The sequence below is a fragment of the Strix uralensis genome, chromosome 2, assembly GCF_047716275.1.
Source record: "Strix uralensis isolate ZFMK-TIS-50842 chromosome 2, bStrUra1, whole genome shotgun sequence".
Lineage (NCBI taxonomy): Eukaryota > Metazoa > Chordata > Aves > Strigiformes > Strigidae > Strix > Strix uralensis.
Genome location: NC_133973.1, coordinates 131,334,627 through 131,346,535, shown reverse-complemented (window position 1 = coordinate 131,346,535; position 11,909 = coordinate 131,334,627). Strand labels below are relative to the sequence as shown.

The following is an 11,909-nucleotide window of genomic DNA, read 5'->3' as shown; positions in this document are numbered from 1 at the left end:
TATTTTCTATTAGGCCTAGGAAGGGAAAAAAAAGAAGAATATTTTTTACTAGAGGTGGTGATGTTCTGGGTAATGGTTTTATTCCGGCAATTAACTAAGCAGCAAACAAGGCAGATGGGTTTTGCTCCTTCTGGTGCTCAAAGCCTGTGAAATGGGCATCACTTGCGTAGCAGAGTGATTACGGTGTGGTTCCAAGTGAAAGGAAATGTTTATTGTTAAAGATTGATGTGAATGCAGCTGGTGTTCACTGAGCCTTCATGGAATAGCCATGTGAATTAATCTTTGTCCTCTGCTCTTGTTCCTGTGTGTAGTTTATATGTCATTTGTCTTTTCGTGTTTCGCTGCTTTCAGGGTTGCTTACCTAACTTCTACTGCAGAAGCCAACAGTATCAAGCAGTGATATATCTTCTTATGCTGAAGTAGATCGATTTAGTTATTTGGAAGGGATTACTTCCACGTGGCCTCTGTGTAACCTCAGGGGACAAGCACAGACAAAGCAATTTCTTGCCTGGAAGGGAAACATCCTTGGCACTTTAGGACTTCTGGAGTATTAAGATTATAGTGGTACTTCTTATCCATGAAAGTCAAAAAGAGATATTTTTCTTTACATTTGGAGACTTTCAAGTAAGGCTTAATGATCCAAGTTGATAATGTAGCAATGATGATAAAAAGCTTATTGTGAAATGAGGTGAAAGGTATCTCCAGACATCTACAGCTGCCTTAAAACAGCTCTCAATCTAATTTGCTCTTGTGATAGGAGAAAGTTGTTGTCTACTGCTGTTTTCTGAAGTGATGGGAGGAGAGGAGCTATATCGTATTTTCTCGTGGAAATCAGTGTCTTATGAAAGTTCTCTCCTCAGCATAAGGATTTCTGTCTTTGTCCCTTTCCCTCCTTTCCTTCAGATTCAGTGTCTCGTGTCTGCCACTTAATAGTGTCTCATGCCTGCCACTTAATCTAAATTTAGTAATTTGTCTCTTCAGATGGCTTTGAAGTTCCTGCTTTCCTTCTCCTACAGTCTGTGTACTGTCTTTTAACATTCAGTAGAGAAGTAGCTCAGGAGACTGGAGTAAACCTTCTGCTAGAGCGTGTGGCACTCTGGTACACTTCCTATCTGAAACACCTGCTTTAGATTCACTTTTGTTTCTGGGAATTGTCTGAAATCCCTGTTCAGAAGCTTTTTGTCATGGTGATTTCCACATAGTTGAGAAATAGCATTCTAAACTCTCCAAAATCCAGTCAGAATTGGTTGTTGAATTATAGACTTTCCATGCTATAGTCTGATATCATTAAGTATTCCACTCTCTTCTCGGCAGTACTGTGTAAACATGGCTGCAATGAATAATGGCTAATTCTGAGGCATACTGCCTCTCAACCCATAGCATGCCTTCCTAGGGAAAGGTAAAATACTGGTTTTTAAAGATTGGCTGGATAAGTGTGCCTGCAATTTAAATATTTCATTGCCTTGCATGAGAGGTGGAACTGCTGGAATCCTGCTCTGAGGATATATAACAAATACTGGGGTCCAAATACAGCCTGTCAACTTCTTAGGAGTGAGAAGACACTGTCAGTTGCAGTGGGATAGAGCTGTTTGCACTGGAAAGGTAGGCTCGTTCTGCCTGTTTTATGAATACAAGTCAGCATTTTGTGCAAAGGGAAAATGTGTGTAAAAGAAAGTCTAAAGTTTGCTTGTACCAAGAGAGTGATCGTGTCACCCCCCATGTGTCACTAGGACTGTCTGTCTGACCACCCCCCCAGCCGACAAGCACGTTGCGTGAGCAGGGGGTGGCTCTCTGACTGAGTGGGGTTAAGTCTCTGCCTGACCTTGCGTTTTGCTGCCTGAATTTCACAGTGGGGTCTGCAACAGCAGAGTACACCTATCAAAGAATTTTTGAGGCAGTCGTCTGTGTTTAGTGGCTGCAAAATGCCCTGATGACAGGATGATTTGCCCAATATTTTTATGTTTGAAATAGTATCATAAAAGAAAAATGTTTGACCATAAAAATAATCTAGTTAAGATGCTTTGGAACCAAAGCGTTGTCCCAAGGCCAAGCCACATATCCACCTTAATCACATCAGTTTCCCTAAGTGACTTGAGTTTGGCAGAGGAAAGAGTTGCGTGTTTGCATACATTTGTGTTCATTTGGAAAGAAATCTGCAAAGACCATGCAATCAGAAAACTACCCTTCAGGGTGGCTGGTTCCAACTCCCATAACTGACTAGTACCACAACTGTCTCTGGAAGCCACATTGTCTATACAGATAGACTGCTTGCTCCCATCACCCTGCCTGCACTCCCAAGTTTCCAGTGAACATGTCAGTGTGCATCCATAAACCAGCTTGACGGCTTGAGCCCAGACTTGCATCATTACAGTTACAAGTTTTGTGGATGGTTGAAGGCAGAGAAACCATGGGCCTGTCTATACCCCTGTGTACATCTCCGAGGAAAACATTCCAGGGATCCTTGAAAGACTTTCCAACCCTCAGGATGGAAGGATTCAGCCCATCTTCTTTAACACATGCGTGATCCAAAAGGCCTGACATGGTCCATGCTGTATAGAACGGATGCATCTTCAATCTGATATCAAGTTGCTGTGTACAAATTGCTAAAAAACTTGGCCGTAATTTCATATTCCAGATTATGTGGTTTGACATAGTCCAGAAATATCCTGGTGGAGCTCATAATTATTGGTTATTTCAGAAGGTTTTTTTAGATACCAAAATATAATTTCTTTAATGACCTTACACTAATTTTGTGTGCTGAATAATCAGAAATCTGGTCCTCAGACATTCTGAAAATCTCTCTGAGACGCTCAGATACTGATTATAATGAATACTGTTTAGGAATGTGAATAGGTTTTCTGACATTGATGTTAGACATGCCTTATCTTTCAAATACCTAAAATCTAGTGTGCACTGGCTAGATTACTTCCTTTCAGAAGATAATAATGAGCAAGAACAGTCGTGCTGAAAACTAGACTCTCTTTTCACTGTGATTTTTACTTTTATAATTTACAGATTTTTTTGCATTAACTTTGCTTTTCTACTGTCCTGTAGCATTTCCCATACACTCAACTCAGTTCTGGAAAATGCTTAATGTTAGAAAGTGGAAAACTTCTCTAAAGGTTGATCTACTTATTAGTGTGGAGAAGACAAAATTTACAACAGCTTCAGCAGCTTTGAATGTCAAACACTGAAGCTGTAAAGGAAGTTTTCAGTTACGTGGCTGTATTAACACTTGGTAAAATGCTAACACTTGAGAAGTTTTGTGAAAGAGAGAGTTACCATGTCAAGATGATAAATGTTCTTTGCAGCTTATGGAGGTGATGAAATTGTGTCTTACTCTGTAATGTAATGAAAAGATACTTTAAAATACTTTCTTGCACTTTCCCTCGATTGACACTAGATGGTGCAGCAAGATCAGAATCCTTTGATCTGCAGCTCTAAAGCTCCAGTGACATGCTAGAGAGGTTTTCTTATACGGCTTAGAAAGTGCTAATTCAGTAAAAATGCATTGTTAGAAATTAGATGCCTTCTGAATCCCTGGTGTGTTAGGAAATCTGAACACAACCATTCCTGAAATTCAGACATGCAAGTTCCATCTCTAAATTAAATGCATCTCTCTTTCCCTTCCTCCTAGGAATAATAGTGTTCATTAAATGAACAATAACTCTGGCTTCTAAATTAACCTTATTCTTATTATTGTGATGTTAGATTTCTTCTTGTTTTAAGTATATTCCACTTCCTTTACCTGAGCTTAAAAGTAAAAATCCATGTAAGGATCTTGCATCTCCTTTTTTTTTTTTTTTTTTAATGTCAGGCTATTCCAACTATCTCCATTTCATAATTTAATGCAAGGTTTGAGTGTAAGCATGAATGACAGTTTCACAAAAACAAGTAGCCAGGTAAATTACTGTTATTATCTTAGCCTAATATATTTTTAAACAAGGAAGTTCAGAAACCTCTTCAGCTGCCTCCCCTTTGATGGCCTCACTTTCTAGAAAGCAAGGAGCCACTCTGGATATTCCTTCTTTTCTTTGTCTCAGGGTGCTGTCCTGCAGCAACAGCAGGGTTGCTGACAGCTTACAGAAAGTCAGGATTGATGGAATGACCTTCCAGTAGAGAGAAGGAAAAAACATCTCCACATGGAGCAAATGGGCAATTCATTTGCTTAGTGGTCGCCAAAGTTAAGGTTATACATTAATTGATGTGCAAATTGCTTTGCAGAGGTAGGAGATTTGATTCTCCTGTCACCACAGCACATTGATTCCATTTGTTCTTTTTCCTCGATGGTGGCAAATGCCCCTATCTCACCCATTCCTTCAGATTCTCTGTATCTAGTTGGGGAAAAGATGTTTTGTTTCTGCTCCAAGCCAGATCCCTCTCTTTCCTAACTCCCATCTTTTGGTAAGTGTGTAGAGTGTCCTTTGCATGCCTATCATTCTTCTTTTTATCCACCTGGGTGCAGGAAGGTCATTCCTGTAAAGGCTCCTGGAATCTATCACGCCCCCTTTACTGTCTTTAATGAAACAGCTTTTTTGTCATCTCCAAAGCCTTCCTTGTCCAAGAGTGAGTCAGACCTCACTACAGTGGTTGCTGTGCTTCTCTGACAAATTAACAAAGATGAAGAAAGGGACTCTGAGGATGAGTCTGGATGATTAATTTATCTGTGAAAAACGACTTAGACTGAGCTTCCTGGAAACTGTCATAAAGAGTAATTTTTTGTGTCCTAAAATGTAGATTAGGTAAGAGCTATTTATTTCATGAATTAACATCAACTTCAATAAAAATTGAGTTCTAAAGACAATTTGGATACATAAGGTCAAAACATTCTATACCAATTTTTTTTTTTTTCAGATGTAACAGTTACATTTCTCAATTCCAAAAGTTTTGAGACTTTTTTTTACTATTGAATTCTGTATAAAATACAAAGTCATACACTGGTCACAGGTACTGTGAAAACAGCACACTCCAAGACTCTCATGATGTTGCAGTGGATCACGTGAGTTGTAGATTAACTCGAGATGCTGCTGCATAGAGATGGAAAACATTAGGAAATACACTCAACAGGCCTGTGTAGCTGTTTTAAATGAGCAACTGCAGGAAAGTCCTCTGCTTATGTAATTGTAAATACCTCTAGCTACCAGGGAACCAGATTTACACAGGAAAAGCTGGTTGCTGCAGCTTTCAGCATTACTATGCCTGATACTCCTGCGTAAATATAGCTCCTGGTGCTTTTGGGGGGGTCATCTAACCGTAATAACAAATGCCATTTATTTTTCCAGAGCTGCTGAACAGCCTTAATTCCTGTTACTGGGGAAGAACCCTATGTTAGAGGTGAAGTTCAGACAGGGAAGAGAACAAGATAAGGCTGAATTTGTTTTAACTTCTGTTGTTCAGGTGTCACAAACAGTTGAGGCTGTGCCATAGCACAGGTTGTGCTTCCAGAGCAAAGATGCTGCATTTCAGAGGCTCTTAAGAGACATGGAGGACTGTGAGAGGCTGATGGCTTTGTTATATGTCAGGAACAGAAGTCTGAAGGTTTCTCTTGCAGTTACAAAATTAATTGGGGTTATACAGAGGACATATTAATGTATGCATGGATATATTAGCAAGCCATCTAAAATTTAATCTTGCATCCTTTTCTTTGCTTACACTGACTGCATTTCATAAGTATAGCTAATCTGCATGAAGCATTTTTTAGCCCCAGGGTGGCTCACCCCAGAAGCAATGATCTTATAAAATACTTTTGATCTCTGCCCTGGTAGCTTCCTACCTTTTGTATTTTGGCGTTGTGGGTTTGGTTTTGTTTTTTTTTTTTTCTCTTCCCCCCTCCTCCTTTTTAATATGCAGTTATTGGCAAAGCCCCATACTGCAGTCTGTATCCGTTAGAGAATTCCTCTGAATATTCAGTAGGTTGCTTCATTAAGATACAACACTTGTTACATGTTTAATCATGTACTGCTTTTCTCTTATCTCTTTCTGTAACAGCAGATAAGCATATATCATAGATCTGTATCTGTGATCTATGTTTTTTAATATAAAAATGCAATTGGATTAAAAAGAAACAAAGGAAACACACAAATGTGCCTATGCTTGTTCTTGCTCTTAGAGAAGTGGCAAAAGTAGCTCTGAATTTTTATTGTATTTCATTATGTTTCAAGGTGAAATAAGCAGCTTAGAAATTAGTATTCTGAAGAATATTTTGTGTCTCAGTTTCATGTGGGGAGGAATGTCTTCCATTTTTGCAGTCAATGTCTTACTCTAAAGAAAGACTTAAAATGGTGCAAAATTTGAATGTTACAGTGAAGAATAGTTACTAACAAAGAACAGTTACTAATGAAGAATAGGCTTTGGTTTTTTTGTCATCATAGCTAAATCCACTGTTTTGTGTGCTTGATTTTTTTGCATTGGACTTCTGATTGATGGCTTTCCACATGATTTATGTTGTTGCAGACAGTATCTTGTTATCTTTCTACCTTCTGACAGAATTAAAAAGAAACCAAACAAGGTTGCTTCTGCCAGTGGGTGATTTAATTGGAGGAATCTCAGCAACTTAATGTAAACCTCAGGCGTTGTAATCCTTTATTTTTTGGCAAAATAAATTATGGCCTCTGATGGACACAAGCAAAGCAAATTCTGACAGTATCTACTAGCCCATTATAGGTTGTTAGATTTGTCTGAAGAATAAAGAAAATAATTTTCAAAGGAATTTGAAAATATTTTCAGGCTATGGACACTGTTTACTTTATATGGGCCTCCTAGGTATTGAAAGTCTTTTCAAGTGTTAATCTGAACTGCAGTTTCAGGAGACTTTCTCTGTTCTTGATCTACTGGGTGATTAATCCATTAGTATTAATTAGCTGTTTTATCTTTTATTCTTTTCAGATAGTAGGTTTTTCCTTAAGGATAGTCTTGTTCTTGAGTCTTATTTTTTGAAAAAAGTCTGATATATTGCAAATATTTCTGGCCATGTTTCTCATTTATAATCAAGAAAAGGAAAGATTCCAGGAATCCCTTTTTCTTCTCTAGTGTTATGCATAGTATTAGTTACTCCTTGCCTCCCTGTAATTCATTGAGGTGTTTTTCTCTTGATGTACTGGCCATATGAAATACTCATAGAATATAAAATAAACAGAGAGCAATTGTGCTATTATAAAGGTGTTTTTTTTCCCAGCTGAAGTAAATGAAATATAACCAATAAATCCATGGAATCACTACTAGATTCTACAAACATAAGATTTGTATGTTTTCTTAGTTCCTTTCTTTGAGTCTAGGAGTAAAAGAATATCAGTATATTTGTAAAGTATCTGTAATGGTGTTTGCCACCTTTCTAGAGTGTTTTGTGACCTACTGATGAAAAGTGCAATAAAGCGTCTTGATGATATTAGTCAGACTGTAACAGGAGGGATTTTTCTGAGAGATGTCAGACAGGTTTAACACCAGTTGTTTCCCTAAGCTCAGTAGCTGCAATGCCCTTCTGTCAGACTTCAGCTACTACGGACACTTGGGAATGTACTCTACATTTTAAATGAAGCATTAAACTGCCATAATACCTTTTCACTGAGGAATATCCTAATAATTCACTCACTTGGTAGAAGATATATGCATTTATATATCCAATGATGTGACACATCAAAACCGTTCTGGCTTCTGTCAGTATCAGCTGTAAAAGAAAATACAAAGCAGAAGTTTGAAGCTCCAGAAGCTCTGGTTGGGTACAGCCTCCCGCATGAAGAGGGCAGAATCTCTTTAGTCAGACCTTATGGCAGAATATCTTGGCAACTTGACTAAGAAGCGCTTTAGCTAATACACATTTTGTTTCCAAGTGCTTCCTTTTTAAACCCCTGTTTCTTGTGGCTCTTATTACATCTTGCTGTATGTAGTTTTGTGGTCTATGGAGCTGTGAAAAAAAAAAAAAAAAACACAACAGAATTTTGGCATTTAAAAGAAAAAAAAAAAAAGATCTCTTTGAACTGGTTATTATTTTCCAGCTCGTTTCAAGAATCTAGTCTAAATAAGAGTTCAAGAGATTATTATTGTGTAACATCTTAATATCAATAGCTAACTGAGACTTCTCAGAAATATTTTTAAATGGGAAAAGCTTTTTACTATTTGGTTCCCTATTTCAGCAGATCATGTTAGTTGCTTTCTAATAATCTTTTAAAGACAATATTGCTACTGAAGCTGATGCAGTTGGGGAAAATGTCAAAAAATAGTCAGCAGGCTTGATGACTCAGGTGACTTTTTTAAGATCTGCACTGTTTACTAACTTGATTTCCCACAGTACTTTTTACTGTCTTTTCCATTCCCATACTATTGTTTTTCATTTCCAAAGTCAATCAGTACACCTTTTTCTTGTTACTTTTTCTGAATTCTGAATTACCTTCAGGATCCATGTCTATATTTCTCCTTTAGGTATTTCTTCCTTACTTTTCTGTTACATTCACTCCTACACCTACGCATGGGTCTTGTTAATACTGTGAGCCACCCATGAAGTACAAGTTTGTACCAGGTAGCTGTTGACATGTAACAATTGATGCCCTTCTTGTTCAAGACAATTGCACTCTTACTGATTATTTGCTTTTTGGCTGCTTTGAGAGAATAGGAGACATGGTTCTCCCTGTCACCCATTTGTTGTACATGGTCTTTATGAAAAGTTTGTGTTATTTCTCTTACCACTGGAAGTTGGGTTTTCTTCCCCCCAAGCAAAAGCAGTATGAAATACAGTTGAATGTTATCAAGTCTAGTGGATCACAGTTGCCCAGTGAAATGGCAGCACTCTGGCCAGCTTTTATTTTACTAAGCCTTACAGAAACTCTGAGCCACAGTAGCTGCAATTGATTTTTTCCACCAACAGACTCAAACACACTGAATTGCATCTGTTATCTTCCAAATGTGAACAGAACGTATATAAGAGCTAAAGGTTAGCTTTTTAGGTTAAAGTGTGTTATGCAGAAAATGACTGCATTCTCAAAGAAAATGTACATAGTTGATTTTTTGAAAGCTCCCTTCTACTACAGTTATAATAAACATCTGCCTGGATTGCTGCATTGGATTTAATCAGCCCTTAGTGGTTGAACTTTGTGCTTCCAAATAAAAAATTCATTAAACCTGATAATCGACTTAGTACAATTATTATAATTGATAACCTGACATTAGAAAGGCTGAAAAGAGTAATGGTGTTTTCAACAAATAAAGAAATTTCTACTTTGAAGTCAGTGTCAGAAATCATGTCTTTGATCAAGTAGATGAGCAAATGCCAAGCAGGGAAATAGAATTTTCAGTCATAGAACATAGTATGTGAGTATAAAGGCTTATAATTAATACTGGGAATTGGCCAAAATAGCTCAAAGTTAACAACTTAACACTCTAGGAGTGTTAATGTCATCAACCAACTTCTGAAGACCACACTTGCATCTGATTTCACATTCAAATTGCTGCTGTTTCCTCTTTGGCAGTCGTTAGGCAGTTGGTTTCCTTTACTATTTTGCAACAAATCTGCAAACTGAGCAGATCTGAACTGAATTAGAGGTTTCAGCTGAAACTGGGTTATTTTACTAATTATTATGTTCACAATTTCACTTCTGTTTTGAAAAGGCATTATTTTTTCAGTATCCTGGAGATGTTGATATTTACTTAAGGCAAATGGGAATGAGTACAGTAAAGTGCAGATAAGGGTGTTTCTGCTTTGCTTATACTTTACTAATAGCTGTAATGCCAGATAATGTCTGAAAAACTGGCTCAAGCAATCTCCGTTAAAATACCCCAGACAGGTTTCCATTTCTGAAAGTGTTATTTATCTACTCTCTCCTAAAGATACTGGGATTAGTGAATTTTAATCCTGTCTCTATTTTGGAGTGTAAACTAGGCCACAAGGACTACTAAACACTTGTACCTTAAAGACTAATAAAGAAATAAAGCAGCATATATTGAGAGAGCCAGCAATCAACCAGGCAGAGCATCATGTCAGTATTTATGTTTCTATACAGTAGGGAAAAAGTGTTGAGCAAAGCGGTAGAGCATCATTATGTCAGCCTATACTGCTGTTGAAAAAGTGAAGTGTTTGGATTCCTTTGGAAAACTTAATTTGCTTCCTCTATTCTCCTTCAGCACCTCACCTACTGGGAATTTCCACATCTATGCCTTTGGAGGACTGTGCGTGTCTGTGCTTAGGGGCCATATCTTCCTCATTTGGAGAGCTGCATAATCAAACTCTTTTTACAGCGTAGCTGCAGAGAAGCAGAATAGGTATGTTTCCCAGTACAGATTTATTTTTCAGACCAGAATGACTTAGAAACTCTACGCACTCAACTGGACAATAGAGCCATTGGAAACACACATCTATGGCTTTCCATAACTTTTCATATACTGACTTTATCACCACACCTTTTCTTCTCATACTTTCTTGCTGAAGTGGAATGACTCAGCAGCTGAGTTCCTATGCCAGGTCATTATCTCAAACCAGGGGGGATCTGAGCCAGTTTGAAGCTACATGAAATACAGCAGGGTAGAGAAACAGCCTGAGGAAAATGCAATCTGGGCTTTTGTCCCACTGCTCTTTTCCTCTGTCACTGTCACTGTGCAAATTTTTCCTTTCTCGCTTCCAGTACAATTATTTTGTAGGAAAGTATATTTTACAAATAGTTGAGTGTGAGGAACCATGAGAATGGAGGTTGGCAGTCAATGACCAAAGTGCACATAGGTATATGCAGCTGGGGGAGCAAAGAGGCAGCAACTGTTAAAATGATAAGGGGAATATTTGAAAATATTTTAGAGCCTACATTTTGCTACCTGACATCCTGATTTGACTTTGTAATTCTTTAACTGCTCACACCCAGACCGTTGGTATGTCTGCAATGTTTTCTAAGCATATTTCTTTTGACAGTATGGTAATATTAGGGGTGAATAAACTAGAGTATCTGCCACAAACCTGATATCCCAGTATGCATAGAGATCATCTCACCTTTTCTGTTTTTTAACTCAGTTATAGCTATCTTAATACAGATAATTCTGGCAATTGGAACCCAGGTTTTACTCAAGTTATTCAATTAAGCTGAAATTGCATGTAATGTAGAACCATAATTGTAGCAGAGGCATCACTGGAAGATGTTAAGTAGGTGAGATAGTAATTAAATTCTTCTGAACTTCAGTAATTTAATATTCAAAGGAGGCTGAGCCCATACAGTAGCTGCTCGTTGCATTGCCACTGGGGATTACAGAGGAAGAAACCTTAACAAAAATAGCAGCATCCTAATGATTTTTGCTGGGCTTGTCTGACTGAAATTTGGGGTTTGTTAGTATTGTTCCACCATTCTAGATACAAACACGGTGGGTCACATCCATCTGTGGGTGAACTCTCCACAGACTTCAGTAAGATCATGTGTGGGTGGATAAGTACAAAATTTTCCCAAATGCTGCTAAACCCGGGGATGATGGTTGTGTTTATATATAATCTTGAAAAGCCAGATTCTTTTATATTCAGGCTTTTGGGAAAAGTAGGTTTCAGCCCAGTTTAAGCAGGAATAGAGCTCCCTTTGATTTTCAAAGGACTGTAAGCCACAAACTCTTAAACTCTTTTTGTGAATCTCATCTGATAATAAAATGACAGGTGTTGGAGAGGATGAAATTCATCTGTTCTTGGAGTCATCCTCCTGTAGCACAGCTCAGATTGTCTTATCTTTGCTACATCAAGATTATTGACCAGGTTATTAGTGCAGTCCTTCCAGGTCTCTGAATACATCAAAGCAAATATTCCACTGCCCTTCTCATTATAGCTATCAGTAATGATCTAAGCAAGACTGGTCCGGAGATTCCTCCCTAGATGCATATTCTTTCCAAGCCTCTTAATTCAATCTGAATGATGATGATGATAATTTAGGTTATAGTATTACCCAGGGGCTATTATTGTA

At 37.9% G+C, this 11,909-nt stretch overlaps 1 protein-coding gene across 18 annotated transcripts in view; it reads left to right on the top strand.

Moving 5' to 3' along the window:
- The window catches only part of DLG2 (discs large MAGUK scaffold protein 2), a 1,055,297-nt gene that overhangs the window by 479,654 nt on the left and 563,734 nt on the right, over positions 1 to 11,909 (top strand). The window lies entirely within an intron of this gene.